General features: G+C 36.6%; 14 non-coding genes across 14 annotated transcripts; 1 reads left to right on the plus strand and 13 right to left on the minus strand.

The window, feature by feature from the left end:
- Positions 1-1,860: 1,860 nt before the first annotated feature.
- On the minus strand, positions 1,861-1,934 carry TRNAN-GUU (transfer RNA asparagine (anticodon GUU)). The gene has a single exon. It is a non-coding gene; the product is annotated as a tRNA-Asn (tRNA).
- A 1,093-nt stretch (positions 1,935-3,027) lies between these two features.
- Positions 3,028-3,101, minus strand: TRNAN-GUU (transfer RNA asparagine (anticodon GUU)). Its single transcript has one exon. It is a non-coding gene; the product is annotated as a tRNA-Asn (tRNA).
- A 1,088-nt stretch (positions 3,102-4,189) lies between these two features.
- On the minus strand, positions 4,190-4,263 carry TRNAN-GUU (transfer RNA asparagine (anticodon GUU)). Its single transcript has one exon. It is a non-coding gene; the product is annotated as a tRNA-Asn (tRNA).
- A 2,254-nt stretch (positions 4,264-6,517) lies between these two features.
- On the minus strand, positions 6,518-6,591 carry TRNAN-GUU (transfer RNA asparagine (anticodon GUU)). Its single transcript has one exon. It is a non-coding gene; the product is annotated as a tRNA-Asn (tRNA).
- A 1,356-nt stretch (positions 6,592-7,947) lies between these two features.
- TRNAM-CAU (transfer RNA methionine (anticodon CAU)) lies at positions 7,948-8,019 on the plus strand. The gene has a single exon. It is a non-coding gene; the product is annotated as a tRNA-Met (tRNA).
- Positions 8,020-8,854: 835 nt separating this feature from the next.
- Positions 8,855-8,928, minus strand: TRNAN-GUU (transfer RNA asparagine (anticodon GUU)). Its single transcript has one exon. It is a non-coding gene; the product is annotated as a tRNA-Asn (tRNA).
- Positions 8,929-12,356: 3,428 nt separating this feature from the next.
- Positions 12,357-12,430, minus strand: TRNAN-GUU (transfer RNA asparagine (anticodon GUU)). Its single transcript has one exon. It is a non-coding gene; the product is annotated as a tRNA-Asn (tRNA).
- Positions 12,431-13,524: 1,094 nt separating this feature from the next.
- Positions 13,525-13,598, minus strand: TRNAN-GUU (transfer RNA asparagine (anticodon GUU)). Its single transcript has one exon. It is a non-coding gene; the product is annotated as a tRNA-Asn (tRNA).
- Positions 13,599-17,026: 3,428 nt separating this feature from the next.
- On the minus strand, positions 17,027-17,100 carry TRNAN-GUU (transfer RNA asparagine (anticodon GUU)). Its single transcript has one exon. It is a non-coding gene; the product is annotated as a tRNA-Asn (tRNA).
- A 3,428-nt stretch (positions 17,101-20,528) lies between these two features.
- TRNAN-GUU (transfer RNA asparagine (anticodon GUU)) lies at positions 20,529-20,602 on the minus strand. Its single transcript has one exon. It is a non-coding gene; the product is annotated as a tRNA-Asn (tRNA).
- A 3,428-nt stretch (positions 20,603-24,030) lies between these two features.
- Positions 24,031-24,104, minus strand: TRNAN-GUU (transfer RNA asparagine (anticodon GUU)). The gene has a single exon. It is a non-coding gene; the product is annotated as a tRNA-Asn (tRNA).
- A 1,092-nt stretch (positions 24,105-25,196) lies between these two features.
- Positions 25,197-25,270, minus strand: TRNAN-GUU (transfer RNA asparagine (anticodon GUU)). Its single transcript has one exon. It is a non-coding gene; the product is annotated as a tRNA-Asn (tRNA).
- A 1,092-nt stretch (positions 25,271-26,362) lies between these two features.
- Positions 26,363-26,436, minus strand: TRNAN-GUU (transfer RNA asparagine (anticodon GUU)). The gene has a single exon. It is a non-coding gene; the product is annotated as a tRNA-Asn (tRNA).
- A 1,087-nt stretch (positions 26,437-27,523) lies between these two features.
- On the minus strand, positions 27,524-27,597 carry TRNAN-GUU (transfer RNA asparagine (anticodon GUU)). Its single transcript has one exon. It is a non-coding gene; the product is annotated as a tRNA-Asn (tRNA).
- Between the last annotated feature and the right edge of the window lie 12 nt (positions 27,598-27,609).

Consider the following 27,609-nt stretch of genomic DNA (forward strand, 5'->3'; position numbering starts at 1 on the left):
AATCCACTTAATTTTCTTTACCCTATTACTGAAATGGTAATTGACAAAAACAAGCTACATTGTCACCAGAAGAGCAATGCAAAATGTACAATTGATATTTCAAAATCATCTTTCCAGCTTGAATTTCAATGATGCATTGGGGCAACGATTTTGTGAGAAACATCTTCACCCTTAAAGAAAGATTTTCTTAACTTCTTACCTGTGTGCTGATTAGATATCACCTGGTTTTCACATTAAACAGATTCCCACTTGAGAAAGCAGCAAGGATGCAGTGAGGTTTATGTTTCCTGGTGTCAACCTGTATTATTTCAGTGGACATTGTAATGAGGATGCATCTTGCTGCCTTTCCAATGAAGCAAGTTTTAATCAGTAATAGGTGAAAAACCATTCCTACAAAGGTGTTAATCAGAGACTTGGCTTTGTGGACACTTTTCAGAGAGCAAATGTGTTAGCATAAAAATAAAGCCATAAAATGGAGAGCTGATTAATCACTCAATTGGATTTCTCTGCCTGCATATTTTTTTTCTCTGCAACCCCATGCTAAATTGTGCTTCCTGTTTTTTTTTAAATGACTTAATCAAATATGACTCTGATTGCATCAGAGAAGGCCAGGTACCCTACACTATAAGAGGTGGTTTGAAATTTTGACTTGTCTACTTAAAGATCAGCAAAATTTGATCACAAGGTCAATTACGTCCCTGGGTGGTATTGAACAACCAGCCTTTCGGTTAACAGCCGAATGCGCTAACCGATTGCACCACAGAGACAACTTGCAAAAGCATGTACTGACAAAGGCTAAAAAGCATTCATCTAGAAAGTTTCCTAGAAAAAGGTTAAAAAGGCAATAATCTGGAGAGTTTTGCAAGATTTTTCTTCCATTGACCAACGAAGAAACACATTGGTACTTTCACATGATGAGTGAGTACTTCAGGAACTCTGACACTTACGTGAGCAGCAGAGTGGCGCAGCGGAAGCGTGCTGGGCCCATAACCCAGAGGTTGGTGGATCGAAACCATCCTCTGCTATGTGCACTTATTTTTTTGTTAATTAAATTCTTCCAAAACTGGAATTGATATTTTGACTCTTTTATTTTTACTTAAAGTACAATAACTTTTAACATTTTAATTTGTTTTAATAGTATATTGACAGCATTGTTTTCTTTCAGAAATCCACTTAATTTTCTTTACCCTATTACTGAAATGGTAATTGACAAAAACAAGCTACATTGTCACCAGAAGAGCAATGCAAAATGTACAATTGATATTTCAAAATCATCTTTCCAGCTTGAATTTCAATGATGCATTAGGGCAACGATTTTGTGAGAAACATCTTCACCCTTAAAGAAAGATTTTCTTAACTTCTTACCTGTGTGCTGATTAGATATCACCTGGTTTTCACATTAAACAGATTCCCACTTGAGAAAGCAGCAAGGATGCAGTGAGGTTTATGTTTCCTGGTGTCAACCTGTATTATTTCAGTGGACATTGTAATGAGGATGCATCTTGCTGCCTTTCCAATGAAGCAAGTTTTAATCAGTAATAGGTGAAAAACCATTCCTACAAAGGTGTTAATCAGAGACTTGGCTTTGTGGACACTTTTCAGAGAGCAAATGTGTTAGCATAAAAATAAAGCCATAAAATGGAGAGCTGATTAATCACTCAATTGGATTTCTCTGCCTGCATATTTTTTTTTCTCTGCAACCCCATGCTAAATTGTGCTTCCTGTTTTTTATAAAATGACTTAATCAAATATAACTCTGATTGCATCAGAGAAGGCCAGGTACCCTACACCATAAGAGGTGGTTTGAAATTTTGACTTGTCTACTTAAAGATCACCAAAATTTGATCACAAGGTCAATTACGTCCCTGGGTGGGATTGAACCACCAACCTTCCGGTTAACAGCCGAATGCGCTAACCGACTGCGCCACAGAGACAGCTTGCAAAAGCATGTGCTGACAAAGGCTAAAAAGCATTCATCTAGAAAGTTTCCTAGAAAAAGGTTAAAAAGGCAATAATCTGGAGAGTTTTGCAAGATTTTTCTTCCATTGACCAACGAAGAAACACATTGGTACTTTCACATGATGAGTGAGTACTTCAGGAACTCTGACACTTGCGTGAGCAGCAGAGTGGCGCAGCGGAAGCGTGCTGGGCCTATAACCCAGAGGTTGGTGGATCGAAACCATCCTCTGCTATGTGCACTTATTTTTTTGTTAATTAAATTCTTCCAAAACTGGAATTGATATTTTGACTCTTTTATTTTTACTTAAAGTACAATAACTTTTAACATTTTAATTTGTTTTAATAGTATATTGACAGCATTGTTTTCTTTCAGAAATCCACTTAATTTTCTTTACCCTATTACTGAAATGGTAATTGACAAAAACAAGCTACATTGTCACCAGAAGAGCAATGCAAAATGTACAATTGATATTTCAAAATCATCTTTCCAGCTTGAATTTCAATGATGCATTAGGGCAACGATTTTGTGAGAAACATCTTCACCCTTAAAGAAAGATTTTCTTAACTTCTTACCTGTGTGCTGATTAGATATCACCTGGTTTTCACATTAAACAGATTCCCACTTGAGAAAGCAGCAAGGATGCAGTGAGGTTTATGTTTCCTGGTGTCAACCTGTATTATTTCAGTGGACATTGTAATGAGGATGCATCTTGCTGCCTTTCCAATGAAGCAAGTTTTAATCAGTAATAGGTGAAAAACCATTCCTACAAAGGTGTTAATCAGAGACTTGGCTTTGTGGACACTTTTCAGAGAGCAAATGTGTTAGCATAAAAATAAAGCCATAAAATGGAGAGCTGATTAATCACTCAATTGGATTTCTCTGCCTGCATAATTTTTTTTCTCTGCAACCCCATGCTAAATTGTGCTTCCTGTTTTTTATAAAATGACTTAATCAAATATAACTCTGATTGCATCAGAGAAGGCCAGGTACCCTACACCATAAGAGGTGGTTTGAAATTTTGACTTGTCTACTTAAAGATCACCAAAATTTGATCACAAGGTCAATTACGTCCCTCGGTGGGATTGAACCACCAACCTTTCGGTTAACAGCCGAATGCACTAACCGATTGTGCCACAGAGACAGCTTGCAAAAGCATGTGCTGACAAAGGCTAAAAAGCATTCATCTAGAAAGTTTCCTAGAAAAAGGTTAAAAAGGCAATAATCTGGAGAGTTTTGCAAGATTTTTCTTCCATTGACCAACGAAGAAACACATTGGTACTTTCACATGATGAGTGAGTACTTCAGGATCTCTGACACTTACATGAGCAGCAGAGTGGCGCAGCAGAAGCGTGCTGGGCCCATAACCCCGAGGTCGGTGGATCGAAACCATCCTCTGCTATGTGCACTTATTTTTTTGTTAATTAAATTCTTCCAAAACTGGAATTGATATTTTGACTCTTTTATTTTTACTTAAAGTACAATAACTTTTAACATTTTAATTTGTTTTAATAGTATATTGACAGCATTGTTTTCTTTCAGAAATCCACTTAATTTTCTTTACCCTATTACTGAAATGGTAATTGACAAAAACAAGCTACATTGTCACCAGAAGAGCAATGCAAAATGTACAATTGATATTTCAAAATCATCTTTCCAGCTTGAATTTCAATGATGCATTGGGGCAACGATTTTGTGAGAAACATCTTCACCCTTAAAGAAAGATTTTCTTAACTTCTTACCTGTGTGCTGATTAGATATCACCTGGTTTTCACATTAAACAGATTCCCACTTGAGAAAGCAGCAAGGATGCAGTGAGGTTTATGTTTCCTGGTGTCAACCTGTATTATTTCAGTGGACATTGTAATGAGGATGCATCTTGCTGCCTTTCCAATGAAGCAAGTTTTAATCAGTAATAGGTGAAAAACCATTCCTACAAAGGTGTTAATCAGAGACTTGGCTTTGTGGACACTTTTCAGAGAGCAAATGTGTTAGCATAAAAATAAAGCCATAAAATGGAGAGCTGATTAATCACTCAATTGGATTTCTCTGCCTGCATAATTTTTTTTCTCTGCAACCCCATACTAAATTGTGCTTCCTGTTTTTTATAAAAAAAACTTAATCAAATCTGATTGCATCAGAGAAGGCCAGGTACCCTACACTATAAGAGGTGGTTTGAAATTTTGACTTGTCTACTTAAAGATCACCAAAATTTGATCACAAGGTCAATTACGTCCCTGGGTGGGATTGAACCACCAACCTTTCGGTTAACAGCCGAATGCGCTAACCGATTGCGCCACAGAGACAGCTTGCAAAAGCATGTACTGACAAAGGCTAAAAAGCATTCATCTAGAAAGTTTCCTAGAAAAAGGTTAAAAAGGCAATAATCTGGAGAGTTTTGCAAGATTTTTCTTCCATTGACCAACGAAGAAACACATTGGTACTTTCACATGATGAGTGAGTACTTCAGGATCTGTGACACTTACATGAGCAGCAGAGTGGCGCAGCGGAAGCGTGCTGGGCCCATAACCCAGAGGTCGGTGGATCGAAACCATCCTCTGCTATGTGCACTTATTTTTTTGTTAATTAAATTCTTCCAAAACTGGAATTGATATTTTGACTCTTTTATTTTTACTTAAAGTACAATAACTTTTAACATTTTAATTTGTTTTAATAGTATATTGACAGCATTGTTTTCTTTCAGAAATCCACTTAATTTTCTTTACCCTATTACTGAAATGGTAATTGACAAAAACAAGCTACATTGTCACCAGAAGAGCAATGCAATATGTACAATTGATATTTCAAAATCATCTTTCCAGCTTGAATTTCAATGATGCATTGGGGCAACGATTTTGTGAGAAACATCTTCACACTTAAAGAAAGATTTTCTTAACTTCTTACCTGTGTGCTGATTAGATATCACCTGGTTTTCACATTAAACAGATTCCCACTTGAGAAAGCAGCAAGGATGCAGTGAGGTTTATGTTTCCTGGTGTCAACCTGTATTATTTCAGTGGACATTGTAATGAGGATGCATCTTGCTGCCTTTCCAATGAAGCAAGTTTTAATCAGTAATAGGTGAAAAACCATTCCTACAAAGGTGTTAATCAGAGACTTGGCTTTGTGGACACTTTTCAGAGAGCAAATGTGTTAGCATAAAAATAAAGCCATAAAATGGAGAGCTGATTAATTACTCAATTGGATTTCTCTGCCTGCATAATTTTTTTTCTCTGCAACCCCATGCTAAATTGTGCTTCCTGTTTTTTATAAAATGACTTAATCAAATCTGACTCTTATTGCATCAGAGAAGGCCAGGTACCCTACACTATAAGAGGTGGTTTGAAATTTTGACTTGTCTACTTAAAGATCAGCAAAATTTGATCACAAGGTCAATTACGTCCCTGGGTGGTATTGAACCACCAGCCTTTCGGTTAACAGCCGAATGCACTAACCGATTGCACCACAGAGACAACTTGCAAACGCATGTACTAACAAAGGCTAAAAAGCATTCATCTAGAAAGTTTCCTAGAAAAAGGTTAAAAAGGCAATAATCTGGAGAGTTTTGCAAGATTTTTCTTCCATTGACCAACGAAGAAACACATTGGTACTTTCAGATGATGAGTGAGTACTTCAGGATCTCTGACACTTACGTGAGCAGCAGAGTGGCGCAGCGGAAGCGTGCTGAGCCCATAACCAAGAGGTCGGTGGATCGAAACCATCCTCTGCTATGTGCACTTATTTTTTTGTTAATTAAATTCTTCCAAAACTGGAATTGATATTTTCACTCTTTTATTTTTACTTAAAGTACAATAACTTTTAACATTTTAATTTGTTTTAATAGTATATTGACAGCATTGTTTTCTTTCAGAAATCCACTTAATTTTCTTTACCCTATTACTGAAATGGTAATTGACAAAAACAAGCTACATTGTCACCAGAAGAGCAATGCAAAATGTACAATTGATATTTCAAAATCATCTTTCCATCTTGAATTTCAATGATGCATTGGGGCAACGATTTTGTGAGAAACATCTTCACCCTTAAAGAAAGATTTTCTTAACTTCTTACCTGTGTGCTGATTAGATATCACCTGGTTTTCACATTAAACAGATTCCCACTTGAGAAAGCAGCAAGGATGCAGTGAGGTTTATGTTTCCTGGTGTCAACCTGTATTATTTCAGTGGACATTGTAATGAGGATGCATCTTGCTGCCTTTCCAATGAAGCAAGTTTTAATCAGTAATAGGTGAAAAACCATTCCTACACAGGTGTTAATCAGAGACTTGGCTTTGTGGACACTTTTCAGAGAGCAAATGTGTTAGCATAAAAATAAAGCCATAAAATGGAGAGCTGATTAATCACTCAATTGGATTTCTCTGCCTGCATAATTTTTTTTCTCTGCAACCCCATGCTAAATTGTGCTTCCTGTTTTTTATAAAAAAACTTAATCAAATCTGATTGCATCAGAGAAGGCTAGGTACCCTACACTATAAGAGGTGGTTTGAAATTTTGACTTGTCTACTTAAAGATCACCAAAATTTGATCACAAGGTCAATTACGTCCCTGGGTGGGATTGAACCACCAACCTTTCGGTTAACAGCCAAATGCGCTAACCGATTGCGCCACAGAGACAGCTTGCAAAAGCATGTACTGACAAAGGCTAAAAAGCATTCATCTAGAAAGTTTCCTAGAAAAAGGTTAAAAAGGCAATAATCTGGAGAGTTTTGCAAGATTTTTCTTCCATTGACCAACGAAGAAACACATTGGTACTTTCACATGATGAGTGAGTACTTCAGGATCTCTGACACTTACATAAGCTGCAGAGTGGCGCAGCGGAAGCGTGCTGGACCCATAACCCAGAGGTCGGTGGATCAAAACCATCCTCTGCTATGTGCACTTATTTTTTTGTTAATTAAATTCTTCCAAAACTGGAATTGATATTTTGACTCTTTTATTTTTACTTAAAGAACAATAACTTTTAACATTTTAATTTGTTTTAATAGTATATTGACAGCATTGTTTTCTTTCAGAAATCCACTTAATTTTCTTTACCCTATTACTGAAATGGTAATTGACAATAACAAGCTACATTGTCACTAGATGAGCAATGCAAAATGTACAATTGATATTTCAAAATCATCTTTCCATCTTGAATTTCAATGATGCATTGGGGCAACGATTTTGTGAGAAACATCTTCACCCTTAAAGAAAGATTTTCTTAACTTCTTACCTGTGTGCTGATTAGATATCACCTGGTTTTCACATTAAACAGATTCCCACTTGAGAAAGCAGCAAGGATGCAGTGAGATTTATGTTTCCTGGTGTCAACCTGTATTATTTCAGTGGACATTGTAATGAGGATGCATCTTGCTGCCTTTTCAATGAAGCAAGTTTTAATCAGTAATAGGTGAAAAACCATTCCTACAAAGGTGTTAATCAGAGACTTGGCTTTGTGGACACTTTTCAGAGAGCAAATGTGTTAGCATAAAAATAAAGCCATAAAATGGAGAGCTGATTAATCACTCAATTGGATTTCTCTGCCTGCATAATTTTTTTTTCTCTACAACCCCATGCTAAATTGTGCTTCTCTTGTTTTTTATAAAATGACTTAAACAAATATGACTCTGATTGCATCAGAGAAGGCCAGGTACCCTACACCATAAGAGGTGGTTTGAAATTTTGACTTGTCTACTTAAAGATCAGCAAAATTTTATCACAAGGTCAATTACTTCCCTGGTTGGGATTGAACCACCAACCTTTCGGTTAACAGCCAAATGCGCTAACCGATTGCGCCACAGAGACAGCTTGCAAAAGCATGTACTGACAAAGGCTAAAAAGCATTCATCTAGAAAGTTTCCTAGAAAAAGGTTAAAAAGGCAATAATCTGGAGAGTTTTGCAAGATTTTTCTTCCATTGACCAACGAAGAAACACATTGGTACTTTCACATGATGAGTGAGTACTTCAGGATCTCTGACACTTACATGAGCAGCAGAGTGGCGCAGTGGAAGCGTGCTGGGCCCATAACCCAGAGGTCGGTGGATCGAAACCATCCTCTGCTATGTGCACTTATTTTTTTGTTAATTAAATTCTTCCAAAACTGGAATTGATATTTTGACTCTTTTATTTTTACTTAAAGTACAATAACTTTTAACATTTTAATTTGTTTTAATAGTATATTGACAGCATTGTTTTCTTTCAGAAATCCACTTAATTTTCTTTACCCTATTACTGAAATGGTAATTGACAAAAACAAGCTACATTGTCACCAGAAGAGCAATGCAAAATGTACAATTGATATTTCAAAATCATCTTTCCAGCTTGAATTTCAATGATGCATTTGGGCAACGATTTTGTGAGAAACATCTTCACACTTAAAGAAAGATTTTCTTAACTTCTTACCTGTGTGCTGATTAGATATCACCTGGTTTTCACATTAAACAGATTCCCACTTGAGAAAGCAGCAAGGATGCAGTGAGGTTTATGTTTCCTGGTGTCAACCTGTATTATTTCAGTGGACATTGTAATGAGGATGCATCTTGCTGCCTTTCCAATGAAGCAAGTTTTAATCAGTAATAGGTGAAAAACCATTCCTACAAAGGTGTTAATCAGAGACTTGGCTTTGTGGACACTTTTCAGAGAGCAAATGTGTTAGCATAAAAATAAAGCCATAAAATGGAGAGCTGATTAATCACTCAATTGGATTTCTCTGCCTGCATAATTTTTTTTCTCTGCAACCCCATGCTAAATTGTGCTTCCTGTTTTTTATAAAATGACTTAATCAAATCTGACTCTTATTGCATCAGAGAAGGCCAGGTACCCTACACTATAAGAGGTGGTTTGAAATTTTGACTTGTCTACTTAAAGATCAGCAAAATTTGATCACAAGGTCAATTACGTCCCTGGGTGGTATTGAACCACCAGCCTTTCGGTTAACAGCCGAATGCGCTAACCGATTGCACCACAGAGACAACTTGCAAAAGCATGTACTAACAAAGGCTAAAAAGCATTCATCTAGAAAGTTTCCTAGAAAAAGGTTAAAAAGGCAATAATCTGGAGAGTTTTGCAAGATTTTTCTTCCATTGACCAACGAAGAAACACATTGGTACTTTCAGATGATGAGTGAGTACTTCAGGATCTCTGACACTTACGTGAGCAGCAGAGTGGCGCAGCGGAAGCGTGCTGAGCCCATAACCCAGAGGTCGGTGGATCGAAACCATCCTCTGCTATGTGCACTTATTTTTTTGTTAATTAAATTCTTCCAAAACTGGAATTGATATTTTCACTCTTTTATTTTTACTTAAAGTACATTAACTTTTAACATTTTAATTTGTTTTAATAGTATATTGACAGCATTGTTTTCTTTCAGAAATCCACTTAATTTTCTTTACCCTATTACTGAAATGGTAATTGACAAAAACAAGCTACATTGTCACCAGAAGAGCAATGCAAAATGTACAATTGATATTTCAAAATCATCTTTCCAGCTTGAATTTCAATGATGCATTGGGGCAACGATTTTGTGAGAAACATCTTCACCCTTAAATAAAGATTTTCTTAACTTCTTACCTGTGTGCTGATTAGATATCACCTGGTTTTCACATTAAACAGATTCCCACTTGAGAAAGCAGCAAGGATGCAGTGAGGTTTATGTTTCCTGGTGTCAACCTGTATTATTTCAGTGGACATTGTAATGAGGATGCATCTTGCTGCCTTTCCAATGAAGCAAGTTTTAATCAGTAATAGGTGAAAAACCATTCCTACAAAGGTGTTAATCAGAGACTTGGCTTTGTGGACACTTTTCAGAGAGCAAATGTGTTAGCATAAAAATAAAGCCATAAAATGGAGAGCTGATTAATCACTCAATTGGATTTCTCTGCCTGCATAATTTTTTTTCTCTGCAACCCCATGCTAAATTGTGCTTCCTTTTTTTTTATAAAATGACTTAATCAAATATGACTCTGATTGCATCAGAGAAGGCCAGGTACCCTACACTATAAGAGGTGGTTTGAAATTTTGACTTGTCTACTTAAAGATCAGCAAAATTTGATCACAAGGTCAATTACGTCCCTGGGTGGGATTGAACCACCAACCTTTCAGTTAACAGCCGAATGCGCTAACTGATTGCGCCACAGAGACAGCTTGCAAAAGCATGTGCTGACAAAGGCTAAAAAGCATTCATCTAGAAAGTTTCCTAGAAAAAGGTTAAAAAGGCAATAATCTGGAGAGTTTTGCAAGATTTTTCTTCCATTGACCAACGAAGAAACACATTGGTACTTTCACATGATGAGTGAGTACTTCAGGATCTCGGACACTTACATGAGCAGCAGAGTGGCGCAGCGGAAGCGTGCTGGGCCCATAACCCCGAGGTCGGTGGATCAAAACCATCCTCTGCTATGTGCACTTATTTTTTTGTTAATTAAATTCTTCCAAAACTGGAATTGATATTTAGACTCTTTTATTTTTACCAAAAGTACAATAACTTTTAACATTTTAATTTGTTTTAATAGTATATTGACAGCATTGTTTTCTTTCAGAAATCCACTTAATTTTCTTTACCCTATTACTGAAATGGTAATTGACAAAAACAAGCTACATTGTCACCAGAAGAGCAATGCAAAATGTACAATTGATATTTCAAAATCATCTTTCCATCTTGAATTTCAATGATGCATTGGGGCAACAATTTTGTGAGAAACATCTTCACCCTTAAAGAAAGATTTTCTTACCTTCTTACCTGTGTGCTGATTAGATATCACCTGGTTTTCACATTAAACAGATTCCCACTTGAGAAAGCAGCAAGGATGCAGTGAGGTTTATGTTTCCTGGTGTCAACCTGTATTATTTCAGTGGACATTGTAATGAGGATGCATCTTGCTGCCTTTCCAATGAAGCAAGTTTTAATCAGTAATAGGTGAAAAACCATTCCTACAAAGGTGTTAATCAGAGACTTGGCTTTGTGGACCCTTTTCAGAGAGCAAATGTGTTAGCATAAAAATAAAGCCATAAAATGGAGAGCTGATTAATCACTCAATTGGATTTCTCTGCCTGCATATTTTTTTTTCTCTGCAACCCCATGCTAAATTGTGCTTCCTGTTTTTTATAAAATGACTTAATCAAATCTGACTCTGATTGCATCAGAGAAGGCCAGGTACCCTACACTATAAGAGGTGGTTTGAAATTTTGACTTGTCTACTTAAAGATCAGCAAAATTTGATCACAAGGTCAATTACGTCCCTGGGTGGTATTGAACAACCAGCCTTTCGGTTAACAGCCGAATGCGCTAACCGATTGCACCACAGAGACAACTTGCAAAAGCATGTACTGACAAAGGCTAAAAAGCATTCATCTAGAAAGTTTCCTAGAAAAAGGTTAAAAAGGCAATAATCTGGAGAGTTTTGCAAGATTTTTCTTCCATTGACCAACGAAGAAACACATTGGTACTTTCACATGATGAGTGAGTACTTCAGGATCTCTGACACTTACGTGAGCAGCAGAGTGGCGCAGCGGAAGCGTGCTGGGCCCATAACCCAGAAGTTGGTGGATCGAAACCATCCTCTGCTATGTGCACTTATTTTTTTGTTAATTAAATTCTTCCAAAACTGGAATTGATATTTTGACTCTTTTATTTTTACTTAAAGTACAATAACTTTTAACATTTTAATTTGTTTTAATAGTATATTGACAGCATTGTTTTCTTTCAGAAATCCACTTACTTTTCTTTACCCTATTACTGAAATGGTAATTGACAAAAACAAGCTACATTGTCACCAGAAGAGCAATGCAAAATGTACAATTGATATTTCAAAATCATCTTTCCAGCTTGAATTTCAATGATGCATTGGGGCAACGATTTTGTGAGAAACATCTTCACACTTAAAGAAAGATTTTCTTAACTTCTTACCTGTGTGCTGATTAGATATCACCTGGTTTTCACATTAAACAGATTCCCACTTGAGAAAGCAGCAAGGATGCAGTGGGGTTTATGTTTCCTGGTGTCAACCTGTATTATTTCAGTGGACATTGTAATGAGGATGCATCTTGCTGCCTTTCCAATGAAGCAAGTTTTAATCAGTAATAGGTGAAAAACCATTCCTACAAAGGTGTTAATCAGAGACTTGGCTTTGTGGACCCTTTTCAGAGAGCAAATGTGTTAGCATAAAAATAAAGCCATAAAATGGAGAGCTGATTAATCACTCAATTGGATTTCTCTGCCTGCATAATTTTTTTTCTCTGCAACCCCATGCTAAATTGTGCTTCCTGTTTTTTATAAAATGACTTAATCAAATCTGACTCTTATTGCATCAGAGAAGGCCAGGTACCCTACACTATAAGAGGTGGTTTGAAATTTTGACTTGTCTACTTAAAGATCAGCAAAATTTGATCACAAGGTCAATTACGTCCCTGGGTGGGATTGAACCACCAACCTTTCGGTTAACAGCCGAATGCGCTAACTGATTGCGCCACAGAGACAGCTTGCAAAAGCATGTGCTGACAAAGGCTAAAAAGCATTCATCTAGAAAGTTTCCTAGAAAAAGGTTAAAAAGGCAATAATCTGGAGAGTTTTGCAAGATTTTTCTTCCATTGACCAACGAAGAAACACATTGGTACTTTCACATGATGAGTGAGTACTTCAGGATCTCTGACACTTACATGAGCAGCAGAGTGGCGCAGCGGAAGCGTGCTGGGCCCATAACCAAGAGTTCGGTGGATCAAAACCATCCTCTGCTATGTGCACTTATTTTTTTGTTAATTAAATTCTTCCAAAACTGGAATTGATATTTTGACTCTTTTATTTTTACTTAAAGTACAATAACTTTTAACATTTTAATTTGTTTTAATAGTATATTGACAGCATTGTTTTCTTTCAGAAATCCACTTAATTTTCATTACCCTATTACTGAAATGGTAATTGACAAAAACAAGCTACATTGTCACCAGATGAGCAATGCAAAATGTACAATTGATATTTCAAAATCATCTTTCCATCTTGAATTTCAATGATGCATTGGGGCAACGATTTTGTGAGAAACATCTTCACCCTTAAAGAAAGATTTTCTTAACTTCTTACCTGTGTGCTGATTAGATATCACCTGGTTTTCACATTAAACAGATTCCCACTTGAGAAAGCAGCAAGGATGCAGTGAGGTTTATGTTTCCTGGTGTCAACCTGTATTATTTCAGTGGACATTGTAATGAGGATGCATCTTGCTGCCTTTCCAATGAAGCAAGTTTTAATCAGTAATAGGTGAAAAACCATTCCTACAAAGGTGTTAATCAGAGACTTGGCTTTGTGGACACTTTTCAGAGAGCAAATGTGTTAGCATAAAAATAAAGCCATAAAATGGAGAGCTGATTAATCACTCAATTGGATTTCTCTGCCTGCATAATTTTTTTTCTCTGCAACCCCATGCTAAATTGTGCTTCCTGTTTTTTTATAAAATGACTTAAACAAATATGACTCTGATTGCATCAGAGAAGGCCAGGTACCCTACACCATAAGAGGTGGTTTGAAATTTTGACTTGTCTACTTAAAGATCAGCAAAATTTGATCACAAGGTCAATTACGTCCCTGGTTGGGATTGAACCACCAACCTTTCGGTTAACAGCCGAATGCGCTAACCGATTGCGCCACAGAGACAGCTTGCAAAAGTATGTACTGACAAAGGCTAAAAAGCATTCATCTAGAAAGTTTCCTAGAAAAAGGTTAAAAAGGCAATAATCTGGAGAGTTTTGCAAGATTTTTCTTCCATTGACCAACGAAGAAACACATTGGTACTTTCACATGATGAGTGAGTACTTCAGGATCTCTGACACTTACATGAGCAGCAGAGTGGCGCAGCGGAAGCGTGCTGGGCCCATAACCCAGAGGTCGGTGGATCGAAACCATCCTCTGCTATGTGCACTTATTTTTTTGTTAATTAAATTCTTCCAAAACTGGAATTGATATTTTGACTCTTTTATTTTTACTTAAAGTACAATAACTTTTAACATTTTAATTTGTTTTAATAGTATATTGACAGCATTGTTTTCTTTCAGAAATCAACTTAATTTTCTTTACCCTATTACTGAAATGGTAATTGACAAAAACAAGCTACATTGTCACCAGAAGAGCAATGCAAAATGTACAATTGATATTTCAAAATCATCTTTCCAGCTTGAATTTCAATGATGCATTGGGGCAACGATTTTGTGAGAAACATCTTCACACTTAAAGAAAGATTTTCTTAACTTCTTACCTGTGTGCTGATTAGATATCACCTGGTTTTCACATTAAACAGATTCCCACTTGAGAAAGCAGCAAGGATGCAGTGAGGTTTATGTTTCCTGGTGTCAACCTGTATTATTTCAGTGGACATTGTAATGAGGATGCATCTTGCTGCCTTTCCAATGAAGCAAGTTTTAATCAGTAATAGGTGAAAAACCATTCCTACAAAGGTGTTAATCAGAGACTTGGCTTTGTGGACACTTTTCAGAGAGCAAATGTGTTAGCATAAAAATAAAACCATAAAATGGAGAGCTGATTAATCACTCAATTGGATTTCTCTGCCTGCATATTTTTTTTTCTCTGCAACCCCATGCTAAATTGTGCTTCCTGTTTTTTATAAAATGACTTAATCAAATCTGACTCTGATTGCATCAGAGAAGGCCAGGTACCCTACACTATAAGAGGTGGTTTGAAATTTTGACTTGTCTACTTAAAGATCAGCAAAATTTGATCACAAGGTCAATTACGTCCCTGGGTGGTATTGTACCACCAGCCTTTCGGTTAATAGCCGAATGCGCTAACCGATTGCACCACAGAGACAACTTGCAAAAGCATGTACTGACAAAGGCTAAAAAGCATTCATCTAGAAAGTTTCCTAGAAAAAGGTTAAAAAGGCAATAATCTGGAGAGTTTTGCAAGATTTTTCTTCCATTGACCAACGAAGAAACACATTGGTACTTTCACATGATGAGTGAGTACTTCAGGATCTCTGACACTTACATGAGCAGCAGAGTGGCGCAGCGGAAGCGTGCTGGGCCCATAACCCAGAGTTCGGTGGATCAAAACCATCCTCTGCTATGTGCACTTATTTTTTTGTTAATTAAATTCTTCCAAAACTGGAATTGATATTTTGACTCTTTTATTTTTACTTAAAGTACAATAACTTTTAACATTTTAATTTGTTTTAATAGTATATTGACAGCATTGTTTTCTTTCAGAAATCCACTTAATTTTCTTTACCCTATTACTGAAATGGTAATTGACAAAAACAAGCTACATTGTCACCAGATGAGCAATGCAAAATGTACAATTGATATTTCAAAATCATCTTTCCATCTTGAATTTCAATGATGCATTGGGGCAACGATTTTGTGAGAAACATCTTCACCCTTAAAGAAAGATTTTCTTAACTTCTTACCTGTGTGCTGATTAGATATCACCTGGTTTTCACATTAAACAGATTCCCACTTGAGAAAGCAGCAAGGATGCAGTGAGGTTTATGTTTCCTGGTGTCAACCTGTATTATTTCAGTGGACATTGTAATGAGGATGCATCTTGCTGCCTTTCCAATGAAGCAAGTTTTAATCAGTAATAGGTGAAAAACCATTCCTACAAAGGTGTTAATCAGAGACTTGGCTTTGTGGACACTTTTCAGAGAGCAAATGTGTTAGCATAAAAATAAAACCATAAAATGGAGAGCTGATTAATCACTCAATTGGATTTCTCTGCCTGCATATTTTTTTTTCTCTGCAACCCCATGCTAAATTGTGCTTCCTGTTTTTTATAAAATGACTTAATCAAATCTGACTCTGATTGCATCAGAGAAGGCCAGGTACCCTACACTATAAGAGGTGGTTTGAAATTTTGACTTGTCTACTTAAAGATCAGCAAAATTTGATCACAAGGTCAATTACGTCCCTGGGTGGTATTGTACCACCAGCCTTTCGGTTAATAGCCGAATGCGCTAACCGATTGCACCACAGAGACAACTTGCAAAAGCATGTACTGACAAAGGCTAAAAAGCATTCATCTAGAAAGTTTCCTAGAAAAAGGTTAAAAAGGCAATAATCTGGAGAGTTTTGCAAGATTTTTCTTCCATTGACCAACGAAGAAACACATTGGTACTTTCACATGATGAGTGAGTACTTCAGGATCTCTGACACTTACATGAGCAGCAGAGTGGCGCAGCGGAAGCGTGCTGGGCCCATAACCAAGAGTTCGGTGGATCAAAACCATCCTCTGCTATGTGCACTTATTTTTTTGTTAATTAAATTCTTCCAAAACTGGAATTGATATTTTGACTCTTTTATTTTTACTTAAAGTACAATAACTTTTAACATTTTAATTTGTTTTAATAGTATATTGACAGCATTGTTTTCTTTCAGAAATCCACTTAATTTTCATTACCCTATTACTGAAATGGTAATTGACAAAAACAAGCTACATTGTCACCAGATGAGCAATGCAAAATGTACAATTGATATTTCAAAATCATCTTTCCATCTTGAATTTCAATGATGCATTGGGGCAACGATTTTGTGAAAAACATCTTCACCCTTAAAGAAAGATTTTCTTAACTTCTTACCTGTGTGCTGATTAGATATCACCTGGTTTTCACATTAAACAGATTCCCACTTGAGAAAGCAGCAAGGATGCAGTGAGGTTTATGTTTCCTGGTGTCAACCTGTATTATTTCAGTGGACATTGTAATGAGGATGCATCTTGCTGCCTTTCCAATGAAGCAAGTTTTAATCAGTAATAGGTGAAAAACCATTCCTACAAAGGTGTTAATCAGAGACTTGGCTTTGTGGACACTTTTCAGAGAGCAAATGTGTTAGCATAAAAATAAAGCCATAAAATGGAGAGCTGATTAATCACTCAATTGGATTTCTCTGCCTGCATAATTTTTTTTCTCTGCAACCCCATGCTAAATTGTGCTTCCTGTTTTTTTATAAAATGACTTAAACAAATATGACTCTGATTGCATCAGAGAAGGCCAGGTACCCTACACCATAAGAGGTGGTTTGAAATTTTGACTTGTCTACTTAAAGATCAGCAAAATTTGATCACAAGGTCAATTACGTCCCTGGTTGGGATTGAACCACCAACCTTTCGGTTAACAGCCGAATGCGCTAACCGATTGCGCCACAGAGACAGCTTGCAAAAGTATGTACTGACAAAGGCTAAAAAGCATTCATCTAGAAAGTTTCCTAGAAAAAGGTTAAAAAGGCAATAATCTGGAGAGTTTTGCAAGATTTTTCTTCCATTGACCAACGAAGAAACACATTGGTACTTTCACATGATGAGTGAGTACTTCAGGATCTCTGACACTTACATGAGCAGCAGAGTGGCGCAGCGGAAGCGTGCTGGGCCCATAACCCAGAGGTCGGTGGATCGAAACCATCCTCTGCTATGTGCACTTATTTTTTTGTTAATTAAATTCTTCCAAAACTGGAATTGATATTTTGACTCTTTTATTTTTACTTAAAGTACAATAACTTTTAACATTTTAATTTGTTTTAATAGTATATTGACAGCATTGTTTTCTTTCAGAAATCAACTTAATTTTCTTTACCCTATTACTGAAATGGTAATTGACAAAAACAAGCTACATTGTCACCAGAAGAGCAATGCAAAATGTACAATTGATATTTCAAAATCATCTTTCCAGCTTGAATTTCAATGATGCATTGGGGCAACGATTTTGTGAGAAACATCTTCACACTTAAAGAAAGATTTTCTTAACTTCTTACCTGTGTGCTGATTAGATATCACCTGGTTTTCACATTAAACAGATTCCCACTTGAGAAAGCAGCAAGAATGCAGTGAGGTTTATGTTTCCTGGTGTCAACCTGTATTATTTCAGTGGACATTGTAATGAGGATGCATCTTGCTGCCTTTCCAATGAAGCAAGTTTTAATCAGTAATAGGTGAAAAACCATTCCTACAAAGGTGTTAATCAGAGACTTGGCTTTGTGGACACTTTTCAGAGAGCAAATGTGTTAGCATAAAAATAAAACCATAAAATGGAGAGCTGATTAATCACTCAATTGGATTTCTCTGCCTGCATATTTTTTTTTCTCTGCAACCCCATGCTAAATTGTGCTTCCTGTTTTTTATAAAATGACTTAATCAAATCTGACTCTGATTGCATCAGAGAAGGCCAGGTACCCTACACTATAAGAGGTGGTTTGAAATTTTGACTTGTCTACTTAAAGATCAGCAAAATTTGATCACAAGGTCAATTACGTCCCTGGGTGGTATTGTACCACCAGCCTTTCGGTTAATAGCCGAATGCGCTAACCGATTGCACCACAGAGACAACTTGCAAAAGCATGTACTGACAAAGGCTAAAAAGCATTCATCTAGAAAGTTTCCTAGAAAAAGGTTAAAAAGGCAATAATCTGGAGAGTTTTGCAAGATTTTTCTTCCATTGACCAACGAAGAAACACATTGGTACTTTCACATGATGAGTGAGTACTTCAGGATCTCTGACACTTACATGAGCAGCAGAGTGGCGCAGCGGAAGCGTGCTGAGCCCATAACCCAGAGTTCGGTGGATCAAAACCATCCTCTGCTATGTGCACTTATTTTTTTGTTAATTAAATTCTTCCAAAACTGGAATTGATATTTTGACTCTTTTATTTTTACTTAAAGTACAATAACTTTTAACATTTTAATTTGTTTTAATAGTATATTGACAGCATTGTTTTCTTTCAGAAATCCACTTAATTTTCTTTACCCTATTACTGAAATGGTAATTGACAAAAACAAGCTACATTGTCACCAGATGAGCAATGCAAAATGTACAATTGATATTTCAAAATCATCTTTCCATCTTGAATTTCAATGATGCATTGGGGCAACGATTTTGTGAGAAACATCTTCACCCTTAAAGAAAGATTTTCTTAACTTCTTACCTGTGTGCTGATTAGATATCACCTGGTTTTCACATTAAACAGATTCCCACTTGAGAAAGCAGCAAGGATGCAGTGAGGTTTATGTTTCCTGGTGTCAACCTGTATTATTTCAGTGGACATTGTAATGAGGATGCATCTTGCTGCCTTTCCAATGAAGCAAGTTTTAATCAGTAATAGGTGAAAAACCATTCCTACAAAGGTGTTAATCAGAGACTTGGCTTTGTGGACACTTTTCAGAGAGCAAATGTGTTAGCATAAAAATAAAACCATAAAATGGAGAGCTGATTAATCACTCAATTGGATTTCTCTGCCTGCATATTTTTTTTTCTCTGCAACCCCATGCTAAATTGTGCTTCCTGTTTTTTATAAAATGACTTAATCAAATCTGACTCTGATTGCATCAGAGAAGGCCAGGTACCCTACACTATAAGAGGTGGTTTGAAATTTTGACTTGTCTACTTAAAGATCAGCAAAATTTGATCACAAGGTCAATTACGTCCCTGGGTGGTATTGTACCACCAGCCTTTCGGTTAATAGCCGAATGCGCTAACCGATTGCACCACAGAGACAACTTGCAAAAGCATGTACTGACAAAGGCTAAAAAGCATTCATCTAGAAAGTTTCCTAGAAAAAGGTTAAAAAGGCAATAATCTGGAGAGTTTTGCAAGATTTTTCTTCCATTGACCAACGAAGAAACACATTGGTACTTTCACATGATGAGTGAGTACTTCAGGATCTCTGACACTTACATGAGCAGCAGAGTGGCGCAGCGGAAGCGTGCTGGGCCCATAACCAAGAGTTCGGTGGATCAAAACCATCCTCTGCTATGTGCACTTATTTTTTTGTTAATTAAATTCTTCCAAAACTGGAATTGATATTTTGACTCTTTTATTTTTACTTAAAGTACAATAACTTTTAACATTTTAATTTGTTTTAATAGTATATTGACAGCATTGTTTTCTTTCAGAAATCCACTTAATTTTCATTACCCTATTACTGAAATGGTAATTGACAAAAACAAGCTACATTGTCACCAGATGAGCAATGCAAAATGTACAATTGATATTTCAAAATCATCTTTCCATCTTGAATTTCAATGATGCATTGGGGCAACGATTTTGTGAGAAACATCTTCACCCTTAAAGAAAGATTTTCTTAACTTCTTACCTGTGTGCTGATTAGATATCACCTGGTTTTCACATTAAACAGATTCCCACTTGAGAAAGCAGCAAGGATGCAGTGAGGTTTATGTTTCCTGGTGTCAACCTGTATTATTTCAGTGGACATTGTAATGAGGATGCATCTTGCTGCCTTTCCAATGAAGCAAGTTTTAATCAGTAATAGGTGAAAAACCATTCCTACAAAGGTGTTAATCAGAGACTTGGCTTTGTCTACACTTTTCAGAGAGCAAATGTGTTAGCATAAAAATAAAGCCATAAAATGGAGAGCTGATTAATCACTCAATTGGATTTCTCTGCCTGCATAATTTTTTTTCTCTGCAACCCCATGCTAAATTGTGCTTCCTGTTTTTTTATAAAATGACTTAAACAAATATGACTCTGATTGCATCAGAGAAGGCCAGGTACCCTACACCATAAGAGGTGGTTTGAAATTTTGACTTGTCTACTTAAAGATCAGCAAAATTTGATCACAAGGTCAATTACGTCCCTGGTTGGGATTGAACCACCAACCTTTCGGTTAACAGCCGAATGCGCTAACCGATTGCGCCACAGAGACAGCTTGCAAAAGTATGTACTGACAAAGGCTAAAAAGCATTCATCTAGAAAGTTTCCTAGAAAAAGGTTAAAAAGGCAATAATCTGGAGAGTTTTGCAAGATTTTTCTTCCATTGACCAACGAAGAAACACATTGGTACTTTCACATGATGAGTGAGTACTTCAGGATCTCTGACACTTACATGAGCAGCAGAGTGGCGCAGCGGAAGCGTGCTGGGCCCATAACCCAGAGGTCGGTGGATCGAAACCATCCTCTGCTATGTGCACTTATTTTTTTGTTAATTAAATTCTTCCAAAACTGGAATTGATATTTTGACTCTTTTATTTTTACTTAAAGTACAATAACTTTTAACATTTTAATTTGTTTTAATAGTATATTGACAGCATTGTTTTCTTTCAGAAATCAACTTAATTTTCTTTACCCTATTACTGAAATGGTAATTGACAAAAACAAGCTACATTGTCACCAGAAGAGCAATGCAAAATGTACAATTGATATTTCAAAATCATCTTTCCAGCTTGAATTTCAATGATGCATTGGGGCAACGATTTTGTGAGAAACATCTTCACACTTAAAGAAAGATTTTCTTAACTTCTTACCTGTGTGCTGATTAGATATCACCTGGTTTTCACATTAAACAGATTCCCACTTGAGAAAGCAGCAAGAATGCAGTGAGGTTTATGTTTCCTGGTGTCAACCTGTATTATTTCAGTGGACATTGTAATGAGGATGCATCTTGCTGCCTTTCCAATGAAGCAAGTTTTAATCAGTAATAGGTGAAAAACCATTCCTACAAAGGTGTTAATCAGAGACTTGGCTTTGTGGACACTTTTCAGAGAGCAAATGTGTTAGCATAAAAATAAAACCATAAAATGGAGAGCTGATTAATCACTCAATTGGATTTCTCTGCCTGCATATTTTTTTTTCTCTGCAACCCCATGCTAAATTGTGCTTCCTGTTTTTTATAAAATGACTTAATCAAATCTGACTCTGATTGCATCAGAGAAGGCCAGGTACCCTACACTATAAGAGGTGGTTTGAAATTTTGACTTGTCTACTTAAAGATCAGCAAAATTTGATCACAAGGTCAATTACGTCCCTGGGTGGTATTGTACCACCAGCCTTTCGGTTAATAGCCGAATGCGCTAACCGATTGCACCACAGAGACAACTTGCAAAAGCATGTACTGACAAAGGCTAAAAAGCATTCATCTAGAAAGTTTCCTAGAAAAAGGTTAAAAAGGCAATAATCTGGAGAGTTTTGCAAGATTTTTCTTCCATTGACCAACGAAGAAACACATTGGTACTTTCACATGATGAGTGAGTACTTCAGGATCTCTGACACTTACATGAGCAGCAGAGTGGCGCAGCGGAAGCGTGCTGAGCCCATAACCCAGAGTTCGGTGGATCAAAACCATCCTCTGCTATGTGCACTTATTTTTTTGTTAATTAAATTCTTCCAAAACTGGAATTGATATTTTGACTCTTTTATTTTTACTTAAAGTACAATAACTTTTAACATTTTAATTTGTTTTAATAGTATATTGACAGCATTGTTTTCTTTCAGAAATCCACTTAATTTTCTTTACCCTATTACTGAAATGGTAATTGACAAAAACAAGCTACATTGTCACCAGATGAGCAATGCAAAATGTACAATTGATATTTCAAAATCATCTTTCCATCTTGAATTTCAATGATGCATTGGGGCAACGATTTTGTGAGAAACATCTTCACCCTTAAAGAAAGATTTTCTTAACTTCTTACCTGTGTGCTGATTAGATATCACCTGGTTTTCACATTAAACAGATTCCCACTTGAGAAAGCAGCAAGGATGCAGTGAGGTTTATGTTTCCTGGTGTCAACCTGTATTATTTCAGTGGACATTGTAATGAGGATGCATCTTGCTGCCTTTCCAATGAAGCAAGTTTTAATCAGTAATAGGTGAAAAACCATTCCTACAAAGGTGTTAATCAGAGACTTGGCTTTGTGGACACTTTTCAGAGAGCAAATGTGTTAGCATAAAAATAAAACCATAAAATGGAGAGCTGATTAATCACTCAATTGGATTTCTCTGCCTGCATATTTTTTTTTCTCTGCAACCCCATGCTAAATTGTGCTTCCTGTTTTTTATAAAATGACTTAATCAAATCTGACTCTGATTGCTTCAGAGAAGGCCAGGTACCCTACACTATAAGAGGTGGTTTGAAATTTTGACTTGTCTACTTAAAGATCAGCAAAATTTGATCACAAGGTCAATTACGTCCCTGGGTGGTATTGTACCACCAGCCTTTCGGTTAATAGCCGAATGCGCTAACCGATTGCACCACAGAGACAACTTGCAAAAGCATGTACTGACAAAGGCTAAAAAGCATTCATCTAGAAAGTTTCCTAGAAAAAGGTTAAAAAGGCAATAATCTGGAGAGTTTTGCAAGATTTTTCTTCCATTGACCAACGAAGAAACACATTGGTACTTTCACATGATGAGTGAGTACTTCAGGATCTCTGACACTTACATGAGCAGCAGAGTGGCGCAGCGGAAGCGTGCTGGGCCCATAACCAAGAGTTCGGTGGATCAAAACCATCCTCTGCTATGTGCACTTATTTTTTTGTTAATTAAATTCTTCCAAAACTGGAATTGATATTTTGACTCTTTTATTTTTACTTAAAGTACAATAACTTTTAACATTTTAATTTGTTTTAATAGTATATTGACAGCATTGTTTTCTTTCAGAAATCCACTTAATTTTCATTACCCTATTACTGAAATGGTAATTGACAAAAACAAGCTACATTGTCACCAGATGAGCAATGCAAAATGTACAATTGATATTTCAAAATCATCTTTCCATCTTGAATTTCAATGATGCATTGGGGCAACGATTTTGTGAGAAACATCTTCACCCTTAAAGAAAGATTTTCTTAACTTCTTACCTGTGTGCTGATTAGATATCACCTGGTTTTCACATTAAACAGATTCCCACTTGAGAAAGCAGCAAGGATGCAGTGAGGTTTATGTTTCCTGGTGTCAACCTGTATTATTTCAGTGGACATTGTAATGAGGATGCATCTTGCTGCCTTTCCAATGAAGCAAGTTTTAATCAGTAATAGGTGAAAAACCATTCCTACAAAGGTGTTAATCAGAGACTTGGCTTTGTCTACACTTTTCAGAGAGCAAATGTGTTAGCATAAAAATAAAGCCATAAAATGGAGAGCTGATTAATCACTCAATTGGATTTCTCTGCCTGCATAATTTTTTTTCTCTGCAACCCCATGCTAAATTGTGCTTCCTGTTTTTTTATAAAATGACTTAAACAAATATGACTCTGATTGCATCAGAGAAGGCCAGGTACCCTACACCATAAGAGGTGGTTTGAAATTTTGACTTGTCTACTTAAAGATCAGCAAAATTTGATCACAAGGTCAATTACGTCCCTGGTTGGGATTGAACCACCAACCTTTCGGTTAACAGCCGAATGCGCTAACCGATTGCGCCACAGAGACAGCTTGCAAAAGCATGTACTGACAAAGGCTAAAAAGCATTCATCTAGAAAGTTTCCTAGAAAAAGGTTAAAAAGGCAATAATCTGGAGAGTTTTGCAAGATTTTTCTTCCATTGACCAACGAAGAAACACATTGGTACTTTCACATGATGAGTGAGTACTTCAGGATCTCTGACACTTACATGAGCAGCAGAGTGGCGCAGCGGAAGCGTGCTGGGCCCATAACCCAGAGGTCGGTGGATCTAAACCATCCTCTGCTATGTGCACTTATTTTTTTGTTAATTAAATTCTTCCAAAACTGGAATTGATATTTTGACTCTTTTATTTTTACTTAAAGTACAATAACTTTTAACATTTTAATTTGTTTTAATAGTATATTGACAGCATTGTTTTCTTTCAGAAATCAACTTAATTTTCTTTACCCTATTACTGAAATGGTAATTGACAAAAACAAGCTACATTGTCACCAGAAGAGCAATGCAAAATGTACAATTGATATTTCAAAATCATCTTTCCAGCTTGAATTTCAATGATGCATTGGGGCAACGATTTTGTGAGAAACATCTTCACACTTAAAGAAAGATTTTCTTAACTTCTTACCTGTGTGCTGATTAGATATCACCTGGTTTTCACATTAAACAGATTCCCACTTGAGAAAGCAGCAAGGATGCAGTGAGGTTTATGTTTCCTGGTGTCAACCTGTATTATTTCAGTGGACATTGTAATGAGGATGCATCTTGCTGCCTTTCCAATGAAGCAAGTTTTAATCAGTAATAGGTGAAAAACCATTCCTACAAAGGTGTTAATCAGAGACTTGGCTTTGTGGACACTTTTCAGAGAGCAAATGTGTTAGCATAAAAATAAAGCCATAAAATGGAGAGCTGATTAATCACTCAATTGGATTTCTCTGCCTGCATATTTTTTTTCTCTGCAACCCCATGCTAAATTGTGCTTCCTGTTTTTTATAAAATGACTTAATCAAATATGACTCTGATTGCATCAGAGAAGGCCAGGTACCCTACACCATAAGAGGTGGTTTGAAATTTTGACTTGTCTACTTAAAGATCACCAAAATTTGATCACAAGGTCAATTACGTCCCTCGGTGGGATTGAACCACCAACCTTTCGGTTAACAGCCGAATGCGCTAACCGATTGCGCCACAGAGACAGCTTGCAAAAGCATGTGCTGACAAAGACTAAAAAGCATTCATCTAGAAAGTTTCCTAGAAAAAGGTTAAAAAGGCAATAATCTGGAGAGTTTTGCAAGATTTTTCTTCCATTGACCAACGAAGAAACACATTGGTACTTTCACATGATGAGTGAGTACTTCAGGATCTCTGACACTTACATGAGCAGCAGCGTGGCGCAGCAGAAGCGTGCTGGGCCCATAACCCCGAGGTCGGTGGATCGAAACCATCCTCTGCTATGTGCACTTATTTTTTTGTTAATTAAATTCTTCCAAAACTGGAATTGATATTTTGACTCTTTTATTTTTACTTAAAGTACAATAACTTTTAACATTTTAATTTGTTTTAATAGTATATTGACAGCATTGTTTTCTATCAGAAATCCACTTAATTTTCTTTACCCTATTACTGAAATGGTAATTGACAAAAACAAGCTACATTGTCACCAGAAGAGCAATGCAAAATGTACAATTGATATTTCAAAATCATCTTTCCAGCTTGAATTTCAATGATGCATTGGGGCAACGATTTTGTGAGAAACATCTTCACCCTTAAAGAAAAATTTTCTTAACTTCTTACCTGTGTGCTGATTAGATATCACCTGGTTTTCACATTAAACAGATTCCCACTTGAGAAAGCAGCAAGGATGCAGTGAGGTTTATGTTTCCTGGTGTCAACCTGTATTATTTCAGTGGACATTGTAATGAGGATGCATCTTGCTGCCTTTCCAATGAAGCAAGTTTTAATCAGTAATAGGTGAAAAACCATTCCTACAAAGGTGTTAATCAGAGACTTGGCTTTGTGGACACTTTTCAGAGAGCAAATGTGTTAGCATAAAAATAAAACCATAAAATGGAGAGCTGATTAATCACTCAATTGGATTTCTCTGCCTGCATATTTTTTTTCTCTGCAACCCCATGCTAAATTGTGCTTCCTGTTTTTTATAAAATGACTTAATCAAATCTGACTCTGATTGCATCAGAGAAGGCCAGGTACCCTACACTATAAGAGGTGGTTTGAAATTTTGACTTGTCTACTTAAAGATCACCAAAATTTGATCACAAGGTCAACTACGTCCCTGGTTGGGATTGAACCACCAACCTTTCGGTTAACAGCCGAATGCGCTAACCGATTGCGCCACAGAGACAGCTTGCAAAAGCATGTACTGACAAAGGCTAAAAAGCATTCATCTAGAAAGTTTCCTAGAAAAAGGTTAAAAAGGCAATAATCTGGAGAGTTTTGCAAGATTTTTCTTCCATTGACCAACGAAGAAACACATTGGTACTTTCACATGATGAGTGAGTACTTCAGGATCTCTGACACTTACATGAGCAGCAGAGTGGCGCAGCGGAAGCGTGCTGGGCCCATAACCCAGAGTTCGGTGGATCAAAACCATCCTCTGCTATGTGCACTTATTTTTTTGTTAATTAAATTCTTCCAAAACTGGAATTGATATTTTGACTCTTTTATTTTTACTTAAAGTACAATAACTTTTAACATTTTAATTTGTTTTAATAGTATATTGACAGCATTGTTTTCTTTCAGAAATCCACTTAATTTTCTTTACCCTATTACTGAAATGGTAATTGACAAAAACAAGCTACATTGTCACCAGATGAGCAATGCAAAATGTACAATTGATATTTCAAAATCATCTTTCCATCTTGAATTTCAATGATGCATTGGGGCAACGATTTTGTGAGAAACATCTTCACCCTTAAAGAAAGATTTTCTTAACTTCTTACCTGTGTGCTGATTAGATATCACCTGGTTTTCACATTAAACAGATTCCCACTTGAGAAAGCAGCAAGGATGCAGTGAGGTTTATGTTTCCTGGTGTCAACCTGTATTATTTCAGTGGACATTGTAATGAGGATGCATCTTGCTGCCTTTCCAATGAAGCAAGTTTTAATCAGTAATAGGTGAAAAACCATTCCTACAAAGGTGTTAATCAGAGACTTGGCTTTGTGGACACTTTTCAGAGAGCAAATGTGTTAGCATAAAAATAAAGCCATAAAATGGAGAGCTGATTAATCACTCAATTGGATTTCTCTGCCTGCATAATTTTTTTTCTCTGCAACCCCATGCTAAATTGTGCTTCCTGTTTTTTATAAAAAAACTTAATCAAATCTGATTGCATCAGAGAAGGCCAGGTACCCTACACTATAAGAGGTGGTTTGAAATTTTGACTTGTCTACTTAAAGATCAGCAAAATTTGATCACAAGGTCAATTACGTCCCTGGGTGGGATTGAACCACCAACCTTTCGGTTAACAGCCGAATGCGCTAACCGATTGCGCCACAGAGACAGCTTGCAAAAG

The sequence above is a fragment of the Pseudophryne corroboree genome, chromosome 4, assembly GCF_028390025.1.
Source record: "Pseudophryne corroboree isolate aPseCor3 chromosome 4, aPseCor3.hap2, whole genome shotgun sequence".
Classification (NCBI taxonomy): Eukaryota; Metazoa; Chordata; class Amphibia; order Anura; family Myobatrachidae; genus Pseudophryne; species Pseudophryne corroboree.